Source organism: Falco cherrug, chromosome 4, assembly GCF_023634085.1.
Source record: "Falco cherrug isolate bFalChe1 chromosome 4, bFalChe1.pri, whole genome shotgun sequence".
NCBI lineage: Eukaryota > Metazoa > Chordata > Aves > Falconiformes > Falconidae > Falco > Falco cherrug.
This window is the reverse complement of record NC_073700.1, coordinates 109,160,700-109,175,344: the sequence shown is the minus strand read 5'-3', so window position 1 is coordinate 109,175,344 and position 14,645 is coordinate 109,160,700.

The following is a 14,645-nucleotide window of genomic DNA, read 5'->3' as shown; positions in this document are numbered from 1 at the left end:
GCAGGACAGCTGTTGCACTAGACTTCCTATACTGGCCGCCTTGACAGCGTGCCTGAACCTTCTATGGGAAAAGTTTAATCTCTACAGAACTTTGACCTCTCTGCTGAATATGTCAGGGAGTTCAAAGCTTTGTATGTTAAGTGTCTGTTTTTGGGTTCCCCAACTATCATATCTCCTAGATGGAACAGAAGCACCAAATGAATAAAGTAGGCTTGTTGTTCTGGCTTGAGTCAGATTAGTAAAGTATACCTCACTTGCAGTACTTAACACATAACACTCACAAGTAAATACTAACTTAGTTCTCTCTGCGTTGCTTCCTTGAAATACAGGTTTATTAGATCAAGCTTTGCCTTTTTATTTTTGTTTACAAAATCCACCTCATCATTTCATAACCAAGACCTTGTAAAATAATTGTCTTCTGTAAATGGTTTGTACAATCAGGGTCACATGTTATTCTTAAAGGGATGGATTGCATATATATGATATGTAATTACTTATAAAAATAATCATATCATAAGCTCAACTAGATAGTATATTCAATATACACTATATAGTATATTAATTATTCAGTATACGCTGTACTGTAACTTCAAAAAGTAAGGCTACGTGAAAAATAGAAATCTAAACAGAAAGTTTCCATGGAAAAATTGCTAACCTAGGTACACTCAAAGAGTATAATGACAGAATTATTTAATTTGTTCTGACTCTAGCTCTGCTGGAATCTCCTTTAGAGTCATAGGAAAGCTCTGCATCATCTTATTTTTCCTTTTATTCACATATCAAGAATATAAGCTGTCTGACATGAGAAATTATGCACTTCAATTCTAGTTTTCACTTTGATTCACAACTCAATGTAAGTAATATAATTCATGAATTTTTAAAGAAGCATGATATGTTTTGGAGGGTATTTTTAATTCCTGAAGATGTTCTTCCATAGGTTACATGATAGAAAGAGACCATTTTTAACACTCTGGGTAAGGTTGTTATAAATTGTTATAAGTTATACTTTCAACCTGAGATAAATTAGTCTTCTGATAGTCACACAGTAATTGCCATAGCTTTGTATATTAAATACAAGATTGGTTTCCTACAGGTCTTAATTCACAGGGGACTGAAAATTAAGATTCATGGTTGGTGAGGGAGAAGGTGGTGCGTCCCATGACCATTACCTAAGAGCTTTTGTGTGTAAGTTTTATGGAGCTCAAGAGGTATAGGTGGGTAAGTGGTCTCACTACAGATTGCATAACAATGATTTTTCTCAGCATGGATTCTTCCTCTGTACTATAGAAGACTGCCTAAGATGGGTGGATTTTCTGTGATCATTGAGTCAAGGGATACGATCTGTCCCCTAGAGCAAGATTTCTTCACTTTGTGAATGAGGGACTTCAAGGAGTCTTGAAGTCAGAAGCAATGCAGAATCACAGTGATTCATTCTTAGCTCTGCTTGGGAAAAAAATCTTCTCTAGTTGTATCAGATACAAAAAAAGAAAGCAAATGATAGAAATGCAGGAAACAATAGGAAGGCGTTAATGTTTCTTTTTTCTTTTTCTTCGAAGATGCTCTCTACAAATAGCAACCGTACTGCACAAAGCTAAACTAATTCTATCTATACATAAGAATTTGGGGGAAATGGCTATGCTTATTGCTTCAGAGGTGAAGCAGCTAAAGAGACAGTGTCCTGCAGTCAAGCCCAGCCATCTACAAACCTTGTAGGCAAAATCTGTGACAACATACAAATAAACAATAAAATGCTAAGCTTTCAAAATCAAGTTTGCTTTCTTCAGTGAATGTCAAAATTAAGGCTACAACAAGCTTAAGTGAATCCTGAAGTACCGTGCTTTTTAACCTGTGGTCTGTGAGCTACTGATGGACTATAAGGCTTGCAAAACTGTTCATCTGTATTCCTGTACGTACAACAATGCAAGCAAAATGGTCAAACCCAAACTCTGTGGGTTTAGCCATTTACTTAGATGAAACATGATTGTTTCATTGAAGTGCTGCAAAAGATGGTCCCAGATTTTTTTCAAGAAGCTTAGGTAGTCTTTTGACTAAAACACAGAAAGGCACCTTCGTGATGATATTTTGTATAACATCTTTGTGGCAGAATAAGGGAGAGAAACAGATCTGGAACCAGATCAGTGTCTTAGAAAGAGTAGCTTACCATTTTCCCAATGCAGTACATGAATTACAGAAAAAATACTATGTGATAGCTTGTTTTCTGCTATACACAGAGGGTCAGAGTTAATTCTGATATTTTTAGTATTTATTACACAGGCAACTTAACCTTATTAACATTGTTTTGACAGCACCAAAATTATGAACAACTGAAAGCAGAAACTTGAAACAGAGTATTAGAGTTGTGTATAAACTTGTTTGTCACAGCACTGCAGGGAAAAAAAAAAAAGAAAATGGTGTCCAATGGAGCTGTTCAGTTAGTAAACTACATTTACCATCCATCTGATTCCATAACTTGGAATGGATTCAAATCTTAGTTCATGTCCTGAACTAAATCAGGTATGATCAGCTAAGAAGTGACCACATGCCAATCTTCTCCCCAGCTTTTCTTTTCCTCAGTTTTGGACAGAGAATCAGAAGTTACGATGGTTTTTCTGTGTTGCTTGAGAGAGGTAGCTCTATGGATCCTTCCCACTTAGGAAGTGCGCTGTGTGGGAGCAGAGATTAGTAGCTGGGATTCCTGAGGGCTTTGCAACCTTGTGGAAGAACTTGTGTCAGCAAGGTGTGAGGAACAACATCCCAAGGAGCTCTTCCTTTTGTTCTGCTGATGTTTAGGCAAGCTCAGCTATCTCGGATTCCTTAGCTCCTCCATTACCTTTGAATATATACAATCATTTAACCTACCTTTTTTCATCAGTTCCATCAGACATGGCACTGTGATATTTCAGATTCTCTGGCATAGTTCGTATGAATGTGGAAATCAGAAGTCCAGGGTTCTCTGTGTTGCCCCATGCATATATATCAAATCTTTTCTGAGGAGGCTATCTCTAAGGTTAGCCATTTAGAAGTGCTAACCCGAAACAACAATAAAAACTTAAGGTGTGGTGCGATTTTTGTCAGATATCCACTAGCAGGTGAGCTAACAACAAGCTCATTTTACAAAGATCATAAGATAGTTGTAGTGCTAGTAAGTGGTTTGATCATACTTACTGAGGTGAGATTGGAAAAAGCAGCTGAGAGCTGAGTGTCTCCAGTCCCATCACCTGTCATGTAAAGCCTTCACTCCACCAGTTGCTGTGGTTTCATTTCTGAAATTTTCTGTGTCAAAATTAACTCTTGATTAAGCCAGTATATACCTAATGCAATGAAAGCTGTTGATTTAAAACATTATAAACCAGGGAAGAATCCAACCTTTTGCTCCTGTAGTGTTTGCAGTCTCACATTTGGAGACATATATATATATATAACAGACACCATACATTCCTGATGAGGATACTTCCCATTTTACACTTAGTGCAAACCCTTCCGACTAATTTTTCTGTAGATTTTGAGATTAGGACAGTTGCTGCCATAAACTCAGCCATGCTGAGAATATTTGTATTGTTCAGAGCACATGACCTTCACATTGTCATCTGTGTAGCAGTGTGATCTGATGTCAAGAAATGTGCAGTTTAATCTTACTAAAGTTTTTTTCTAAACATGTATTCTCTTTTGGAATCAGATCCCTCTGAAATCAGCAGAAAACTCCTGTGAATTAAAGCAGAACTTGGACTGAAGCTTTAGCATAGGCATGTGTTTCTTTTTTACTGTATGTCTTTAAGATTAAAAGGGGAATAAGTAGAAGAATAAAAAAGACAGTAGAGTAACCGTAAAAAAAAAGGCACCTTTGAAATCAGAAGTTTTACAGATTACTCAAATACATTTACAATAACCTACATAGCAGATTGGAAATGTGATTGGGAGGTTTTTGTAATATTTTAATGTGGAGAACATAGCCGCGTTTAATGAAAGATGAGCAGTCTGCATTTGGTAGAAGTGACAGCTGGTGATTTTAGGCTTTTCTAGTCAAGGACCCTGGAAATAGCTAACCAGGCATCTAACCTACATCTTTTAGGTTATAAACTGACCCTACTTTGTATTCTCCACAGCATAGTGCCATCCAATTTGGCAACGTTGCTTTTTAAGAAAGCTTTAGAATTGCCAGATTGCTTTAGCAGTGAAAGCTGCAGGTCCAGACCATTTCCCTGAGCAAAGCCCTGATGGGAACTGGCATGATCCCAGCTGCTGTGACCCAAAGCTGAGTGTCCCACAGAAAATTCAGAATCTGAAAGGGCCTGATCCAGAGCTCAAGCACATAAAAGAAAGCAAAAACATGCTAAAAGCTTCCTGTACAGCCATTGACTAGACCTGTAGGAGTCAAATAAATACAGGTGAATGCTACCCCATGGAAGTAAGGGAGCCCTTTAACTTGAAGGGACTTCCAGAAAACCACAGTGTTGTCCATAAGTGAAGAAAGTCTCTGTAAGCGTATGGTCCCAGCCATGTATCTCTTATTCCTGTAAACAATTCCTTTCCTAACTAGTCTCCTTCCAAATGGTTAGTTTCCTGTGACTTTATATGTGAATAAAGACTTGGCCTATCCTTTGAGCTCTGATTTCATTGCTGGTGAGTATTTAAAAGTCTCTGTCACAAGACCAAGGATTTAATTGTCACTTTGATTGCCAGTCCCTCCAGAGAGGCTAAAGCGTGTGGGAGCAAAGGTGTATATGTCAATCATTTCCGTGGATAACTGGAGGACCTCCAAATCTCCATAACCATTGATATAACACTGTTCAGCTACTAAAAATTCCACAGCCTATAAGTGGAAAAAGTGGAATTCCTATCATGCTCCTAACTTGTCATCTTCTACATAAAATACTTGTTTCCCCAGATGAGGTTTCTCTTACGAGATAGGACACCTTCCCTTTTTTTCCTTCTGTATTTAATCATTTCATCATCCATTATGTAGTCCATCTGCCCTCTTGTGGTTTCCTTTTTGATCTTTCCACTTTTACTTTGCATATTTCAGAGACTTCTTGACTATTTCATGTTTCCTGTTCTCTAAATGTGGGATGAGCTCACAAGTCAAGTTTCACCTTGCAATGTATTTTCCTAGTCTGAGTAATTCTGAAATCCATTTTTAGTGTTAGATGAGGCTGGGAATTAGTTGCAGTCCTGGAAAGACATCCAGTGTCATGAACAATATGAGCACTTCTCTTAGGAGTTTTCCCAGTTTTTCTGACAGTGTGATGGGAAAGTCCTTTCTCCTCATTGTAGAAGTTCTCTGTTCCAAGTGGATTTTTAAGGTGTTTCTGAGCTGACTTGTCTCTTTTGGGGTGTGACAAATGAGTTTCAAGAGGTGCAGTTCCAAAAGAGGTGAAGCAGTGGAATTAGACAAAGATGCACAGCAGATGCACAGTAATCCCAACACTTCCTGTTGGAAATAAAACCTTTAACTAAGAAATAGATGTAATGATCTTTTAGCCTGATGAGCACTATATCCTATGCATTAACATTATGGTTGTCAATAGGACTATTTGTTTAAAAATGCTTTTTTGCAGTGGCTTTGCATTCACCTTAGCAAATCAAACTCTGTTGGGCAATAGGACTTGTGGTGTGTGATTGTATCAAGTGTTGCAGGGATGCTCATTGTGTCAGTTGGTGATAAGGGGAAGAAGTGCATTCTTCTCATTATCCTTTGTTCTTCAAATGGAATAATCGCTAAATCTCAAATCCTGCCATCATTACAAAAGGATGTGTTGGAGAAGAAAAGTGCTTCCCAGGGTAGTGCTATCTGGTGATCAACAGAGATCACTGAAAAGAAATCAAGGATTTGATTCCCAGTTGTTTGTGGTTTTGACCTTTTTAAAATGCTTTTCAGATCTGTCCCCCCAGATGTTGAGGTGTGTGCTGCTGAGGTGTGTGCAGGAGGTGGCTGGCAGGAGAGAGGGCCAGAGGGTGTTCTGCAGCTCTTCAGACGGGATGAGGTCTTTCACTGGTTCTCTTCCAAATACAGCATTGTACAAGCTTTTTTTTAAAACTGTTAGAGCTGGCTGAGGTGTGTGCTAGAATTTGCTGAATGACATACTAAGACTTAACTGATTTGACATTTATCTTCTTTGTATTTTGGTTTCCAGGCTTTTATTGTGAAGCACTTCTGACCCCCTGTTCCACAAAAACCATGCACAATGCCATGAGCCCCTCCCATTCTTTATGGCTCCTTTGAGACTCATAAAATGACCCTGTATCTCAGTTAATGAGGCTTGTGAAGTTGGGGGGTGGGCAGGAAAATTCAGTGCTGAAAACGCCATGTTTGTCAAAGGTTCACAGGACACAGCATAGAAAATGAGTGAAATAAGAGTGGTCCAATGCTACATATTTATATTCCTTGGTTTGGAAACAATAACCAAATATCCTTGCTAAAAGTACCCCATGGGCATCATTTCTAAGCCTGAGCTCTGAAAATTGAGGAAGCTGGAAGCTGCTTTCAGGAAGCCTCGGGATATATCTATAGAGAGAGCTGCAGACAGACAGAAGGTGTTCGTCCCACACTCCAAGTTTACTGGCTGCAAGCCAGCTGTGAGCAAGGGGCAGGTACAGCTATTTTAACACTGTCCTGGGATTCAGCTAGCAAGCTCTCTGCCTCTGGGACAACAGGCTCTTGTGTGAAGACAGAACTGTTGCTTTCCAGAAGTTCCATCTATTGAGTTGCTACTCTCACTGCCACTGAAAACTAAATTCTCACGTTTTTTTACTGTATCACAAATCCAAAACCTTTCTGTCCTCAGAATTTGTAGTAAACGCAGTAAAAATGTAGTTCAGACTTATTTAAAACTGTGACAGAAATTGAAACTGCAAGAGCTCTTCACTCTTGATCGCTTGCACACTGAAAACCACTCTGGCTTCACTAAACATATCTCAAAGAGTGTGTCTGATAACAGGAGAGCAGGATCTCTTCTTCCTTCAAATAGGAAGGTTGCTTACTGCAGGGTTTCTCACTCCAGGTTATTTGAATGTTGAATTGTGATTGGACACAGAAGGACTTCTGAAACCAGAGAAATAAGTGTATTGTATTGACGTTTATCCCTTGCTTTATTAATCAAGTCAAATTCTTGTCAACCAAACAAGAAACAATTCCCCAAAAGGCAGTGACTGGCCTTACAAGGACAGGCATGAGCACTAGCAGACATATGCTACCATGCCTCAAATTTAGTTTAACTTTAGTAAATCATGGGTGTTTGCTATCTGTGATTGTTTATTGTTCAGGATGAGGACTTGTATACTGAGACCCAGAAGGAGAGAACGTAGTTATTACTCTTGCCCTTCTTCCACAAAGCAAAAATAAACTTAGAGCATCAGGGTGATACAAGCTTCCAAATGGAGCTTCCCTGGCTTGAGCTAAAAAGTGCAGCCAATTCTATCTACAGACAGATGCTTAAATTGTGTAGGTGTAGGGAAAGAAGTGTACTATCTGTGGAACAAGCAAACAAAAACAAAACAAAGTCCTATCCTGGAGTCTCTCAGAAGTTAATTGTTATCTTAAAGTGTAGTTGTTTCCCTCAGAAGGGTAGAGGGAACCAAAATAATTTATTTTTTTCAATCTGTTCTAAAAGTCTGTGTAACATAACTTTTGAAAGAAGTTGAAGGTTTTTCTGTTCATTTTATGACAAAATTCCAGATTTATGTCCAAGATCTTGCCTCCAAAATATGACATTAGTTGATACACTAAACTTTTTCTAATAATGAAATTTTACACTTAACCAGAACATTAGAAGCCTGCAGAGGTTTCAGCATGCTTGAGAATAATTTGGCCAGCAAGTTACTTAATGATACCCAAAAGTTACTGTTCTAATTAGAAGTTCTGGGCTAAATTCTGTGAGGAACTAACTGGAAGAATTCTAGTAACTTCTGTGAAAACTCACTGGTGGTTACTACTATGAAAACCTATCCTAATTTTTTTCTTTTTAAACAACAATTTTCTTGTGGCTTCTGTGAAATGTAACACTTTTTCCAAGCAAAAGTGAATTGTAGCAAAGTTTAATTTGTCCTATAGCAGTCTGTTGGCTAAGCCTGTGGTTATGTAGATTGTATAACACCTAAATTTAGTTACTAAAAGGTTAGTTTTCCAAAGTCATTGCAGAGGAGTAAACTGGGTTTCCAGTCATAGGCTGTGTTTTTTTAACAAATGCCCAAGTTAAAAAAAAAGAAGTATGATAAAGCAGTGCAATTTATTCTGCATTGTGCTTGGGTCTGTGTATGAAAATGTAAAGAATTTTGAACTATTTATACTATGGCTTTGGTTTTCAACTGCTATATTTCTGAGTTTAAGAAGTGTTATTTATTAAGAAAATGCAAGTAGCAAATGTTTCTCTTGGGTTGCTCATTATATGATGTCACAAATATGGTATCATAATACTGTAGTTCAAGATAGATTAGAGTTGTATTTCTGCTGCTTCTCTGGCAGCTGATACAAAGAGCTGATGATTGTGGTGTACAGAAATGGTCATGTCCAGTTAATGCACACTAGTGTCATTACCATTAGGTTTTTCAAATACTGATGGAGCAGAATCGTAAGATTGTTACAGAATTAATATGATCTGCTAATAGCAGAAGTTTCACCCTCATAAGACATATGTATGGACAAGAAGTCCTGTTTCTGAAGTCAGGCTAGAGCAGTATACCTGGAGGTTAGCTGACTGAGGTAAGAAAACCACAGCCTAACCAACACCAGCAGTGACAATTCATTGGTACCTCAAAAACCAGCAGTGTGATACTGTTGGGACCCATCTCATTCATATTATACATATCAGAGTGAAATTTGAGTGATTTTAGAACAGCAAAATTAAAACTGGGTAACTGTAGGTCAGTTTTCATCAGCTTGCACTATTAGGAATATTAAAGGCTCTATCATCTGATAGCCTAAATTGGTATCTCAGACTTCAGCAGGATTGCAATAATTTGCATCAGAAGACCTTTAAATTTAGCTGGCATCTAATATACATGAAGTACTGTTCTTTAAACCTTCTCATGTGAAATTGTAAGCAAACCAAATGTTGAAAACTGTTGTTTTTAGGAGGAACTGGACTGCATCAGTGCTCATGTCCAGTGTAGCTTTATACATTTTTGTAATAATAGACAGAAATTAAAAAATAGCTGACACTAACAGGAGAGAGTATGAGCTGTGCTTTTGTGTGGGTTTTTTTTCTTAGTGAGATTCAAAAACACCTTGAAGACAATCATCAAAAGACAGGTGCCTTAAAAGCAAAGTGTATTTTCTTTTAGAGAGTTTTGTGTTGTTTCTAGTAGTGTAGGAAATAATTCTGGTAACTAAGAGGAGCCAAGTTGTATACCTAGTATAACAACTAACCTTCTGCTTGTGGTTTGAATTCATCTTGCACTGAGGCTGATGCAAATGCTACTACATATGATGACCTGTAATAAAAAAAGGTTCCCATATATCACCCTTTTCTGTCTTTGAGACAATTCTTAACTGAGCACTTTGCAGAAGTTCACTCTTTCATCCCACTTCCTTGTAACCTTTTAGTTCTCCTAAGTAACTCATTCCTTCCTCAGTCTGAGGCTGAAGCACAAAGCAGGACCTTCTAGACCCATACTGGGTGAGCTGATCAAGTTATTATGGTATTTAACATTTTCAGCTCAGCTCTGTAATACCTATCCAGATGGTCCTGGAACAATTCCAGAAGATTGGCAATGGAACAGTTAAATTACATTTAGCCTGCTTTCAATAACTTTTAGAACAAGCAGTGTATTGAAACCCATTCTTTTTACCAAGGTACTTTTTAAATCTCACTATTTGAAGATGCACAGGTATGTAACAGCAAAGTTAGTAGAACTACATTCCTGCAGCAGCTTTTTTCACTACCACTGTAGTGTTTTGGTTTCCCCCTTCTGTTCAGCGATTTAAAAGGTTGGCACTAGGGCTTCTTGTGAGTACATTAGAAATGTAGGTAAAATGATTTAAATGGTATTATCAAACCTTCTTGTCCAATTTAGAAATAACATCCTCAGTGTTAAGTGAGGCGTCGCTGTTACAGTATTGCTAGTTTGTTCTTTTTTAAGTGGTCAAAATATTACAGAGAAATATGAAAAACATCCCTTTACACCCTAACCTCACAGGATGGGCTGGATGCAGCCCCTTTGGCAATAACACTTGTGGTCCTAGTGACTTAAACCAGCAAGCAGGTCCTATCTCTGGAACCTTCCCAAATGCATGGCCAGTGCTGTTGAAAGATACATGTCTCATCTGCTTAGGCAACATAATCTCTACCACGTGCCTTTTGCTTTCCAGCCTTGTTTGAGGTCACCTAAGTTACAGGCTGATACAGCATTTGCTACATCAGGTTGACTTGACAAAGTTGGTGAAGACCCCAGGTAAAGTATAAAACCACCAAACAAGCAAGAGCAAACTAAAGGATAGCAGAGAACACTAGCAAATTCCAGAGTGTAGAGGTGGCTTTGGAAAAGCTATCCTGAGGGGGAGCATGGCTGCTAGCAGTTTCAGCAGAGAAATCAAACATGGAATGGGCCTCATAAAAACACTGTTTCATCAGTTTCAGATCAGGTCACAGCTAAAAGGAAAGAAGAGTTTTCCTTGTGCCATCCCAACAGGAACCACTGGCAAGCCTTGCCTTCAGAGAGAGAAGGAGGAGCACACGTCAGTCTCATGCAAAGGAACAAGAGTGACATTTCTTTTTGTATAAACAATTTTAATTCTTGTACTGAAACATGGTCATATTAGCAGTGAAGCAAAACAAACCTCCTTATATGAGCATGCTTTTCTCTTCTGGTGTCTCTAGTCTCAAGAACACCAGTCAAAGAATTTCTCCAGCTGCTACATTCACACAAAGAAGCAGTATAAATGAAAGCGTTATTGCTGCCAATCATCAGATCCTCTGAAGGAGCTTCTGTCCTCTCTGAATACTATGGGGCACAAACATTGGTCACTATTGAGTATTGTATTTTTAATGTTTACCACTGTAAATGCCACAATTTTGAATAGATAAAGACAAGTAGTGTAATAGCAACTGGACTAGCTACATCAAAATTGTCCTGAGTTTTATAAACATGCACCCCTTCTGTATTTGGTATTGTGTCACCACCCCTAGTAGGGGAAGGCTGCTACACCTCTTTCACTTAGGCTGACTCCAAATTATTTTTCACACTTTCTTAGAAGATCTGACTGATTTCTCACTCCTGTGCATCTCCCTTGGTCAGTCTTTGCCCAGTAGTAAAGTCAGTCAGCCAAGGTCCATCTCAGGGCCAAATTCAGTGCTAAGTAAGAAGAAAGGGCAACCTGGCTGAAGGAGCCCAATCTAACACAACAGTTAACACTACCTATGCCTGTCTTACAGCTATTAGCTTCCTCCCCTTGTCTTCTCCCAGGAGTCCCATGATTCTGAGCAGCCTAATCACTTCAGACAGGTTGGGCTGGAAGTGGATATGCTTGTGTTGACACACCTAATTTTCCTTAAGGAACATGTCAGCAACTCAGTGCTATGTAACTCAATGACCCTACTGATTTCTGAAACATGCTCTTATATGCTTCCGTGTGGTCAAACAGTAAACATCCCAGTACATTGCTGCATACGTCATTCATCAGCTCTTACAGGACAGCTTTTCTTCCAGTGCAAGAGGTATAGTTGAACTTTGAACATCACCCATGAATGCTGCATCAACATACAGCATTGCTTCATTATAGAAAGGGACAGATTTTGACAAATCCACAGAACATCATAGAGACCACAGAGGACCACATCTGAACAAAGATCTTGCTTCAGTATGAGTCATTCAGATAGGAGGAGCGGGGGCACTGTACTGCCTCGCAGTTGAAGCAGCATAAGCTTCAAACCACTGCAACTACATATCTAAACATGGGTAGTTCCCAGTTGTTCTTTTCCTTTTTTTGTATCCAGAAACAGTGAAGTACAGGCTGATATTCCAGGCACGAGAGCATCATTGGCCACCATTTGGAAACCACTGAAGGAAATTATACCTGAAAAATCTTCGAGTTTACTGTATTTATCTTCTATCCTCCTACATCAGAGACAGTTGAATATCTGCTCCCCGCTTTCACATGAGACTTTACAAGAAGCCAAGAAGGTGTGCATGGCTCCTGGCTGAATGCAGGTGTGATATAAGGTTTATTAAATCACTTTATCTTAATAATGTATTTCTAGAAAAAAATTCTAGTGCTTTTCAACAGCTTTGCAAAATCAATACAGAGGTCTTGATTGTATGTGTTTAGTGCCACTCATTTGAGTCAGACTGCAATATGCCCAGAGGATAACAGCCTTCAAAACTAAGCATGTAAATCTTCAGTAGCCTGGTCACTTTTTGTCGTAATGACTCCAGCTGGAATTGGTGCTGCTTCAATAAAGTCAGTCCATGGATTTGAATATCAAATATATTTGTGATTTTAAATGACCTAAGTTTGACACCTGAACTAATCTCAGTCCAACTAGACTTGGTCCTTCTTCCCTCCCTGAAAATGTCTGAAAAAAAAATTCTGCTACAGTCAGCAGGATCCTCTATAATACCACCCATTGCTATGATTCATGTACCTGTAGAAGGACAGAGAGAGAACTCAATGCAGTCCCTGGTCCCTGTGCCTCCAGGTCCGCTTGCTGCCCTCCCTGCTGTCCATGAGCAGTTCCATCCAGAAACACGGACAGTGTTTTTCCTGGCTGTCACAGGTGCATCCTAAATTGAATATGTCCCAGTTTCCCTGAAAGGACAAGTAAATGTTGATCCTCAGTGGATTTTGCCATTTCTGGTGAACAGGAGAGCCCATGTGAGGTGTATGGCCAAGCCTGCTGGAGCCGCTTGCTCTCTGTGGTGGAAATGCATCCCACCACTTGGCATCATGATAAGAAATAACAGCAAAGAGGTGGAAGGTGTGAGAAATGCTTGTAGAATAGTATTCACGAGGCACCGTTTGCAGGCAAACTAAGCAGATAGCATGCAGCTCACTTGGATGGCAGATCAGAAGTGGCTCTGAAGATAAGTTCAGTTGCAGGAGCCTAATGCCCATTCTTGGAGAGCTGTTTTGTAAAGGTGCCTGAAGACCTCTCCATCAGAGCTCTCCGGGCAAGGAGAGAATGAATAATATGGCTCCTGCCTCTGGGAGAACTTATATATATATATATATATATATGTATATATGTATATATATAACTGAAGATATCTGTGTTGAGTACTTTGAACCACGTGTTGAACAGATGATCTGTCTCCTGTTGATTTAATGGAGAATTTTGACAAAAGTGTGACTGAAAAAGTAAAGCTTTTTTCATGGCTTACCTCAGTGGGATGGTTATTACAAAGAAATTAACTGAAGTTAAAGAAGTGGGTGTTTTTAAGGAGCTCATCTTACATATTTTAAGAGTCTAATAATTTAAGAAATCTAAGTATAGTTTAAAAAATTAATGTTTTACTTCAGGAAAAGTAAAGAAAGAAAAACAAAGACAGAATTTGAATTTGCTAAAATCCAAAGATGGGAAGACTTGAAAAAAGCATTTTCATTCTTTATCAAAATTTAATCTATCTTTTAATCCTTTGGCCACCAGTGTGAAGCACTGTGCAGCCTTCTGAATGTAAAATGTAAAATTGCTTCCCTTCACATAGGTCTGCAGAATTGTAAGATGTTGTCCAGCTATATTCACAACTCACAAGCTGTCAAAATGCTGATGGGAGATATTGACCCCTGCCCCATCCCCTGCTGGGAAAAAAATGTTGCAACTAAATGGCTGTGCTAAAAGTCGTTAAAGCTGACAATAGGTATGCAAGATGGCTCTTGCTGGCTGTCGGTGAGCTACCTTAGAACAGTGTTTCACACAATGCGTGTTTCCTGCTCCAGTGCCAGCAGGGAAGAGGCTAGTGGCCCACCAAAAGAGGATTGCTACCCAGCGGTACACCTTGGGGTGTGCAGGAAAATGTCTTTGTTGCCATCACTGGAGAGACAGAATTTTTCACCTGATGCAGGTCAGCAAAATCCCTTGATTGCATCTACTGGTTTTTGTTTATTGTTTAAGGGACTCTAGGAATGAGAAAGTTACACTCTTTAATGTTAATACTGCTGGAAAGGGCCATGAAGGTTGCTCACCAGAAATACGTGTTGCAACTTTCTTCAGATGATAAAGTCTGGCTTCTTGTGTTCTTCCTTCTTTCTCAACTACTTAATATGTTGTCCTTATTACTCAGCTCAGCAGCTCAAAACCTATTCTGGACAAGGTTGCCTATATTGATGTCAGAAATTTGCTGCTATTGTTTGTTCAGGTGTTCCATGAAGCTAACAGTTTAATTAACAAGCTGCCATGAGATTTAATTTCTTTGAAAGGAAGCTTATTTTTAAATGCATGCCTTTTTATGGAGCGTATTAACTTAAAAAAATTTTATCTAGAAGTAACACGAAACTATAGAGTACAAGTGCCCAAGCCCAGAACAATCACTGACAACCTAAGGTGTGTTGTCCTTCCCCTCCTCCCGTTTCAATGCTGTATAAATCCAGAGCTGGGTCTAACGTGGTATGAGGTACCCAAATTATACAGGCATTCATATGTGTTATATGGCTTTCTTGGCAGTGAAGCTGTTTACGACTTGAGCGATGAGGGAAGAAGAAAAGTTTCTCTTGCTGT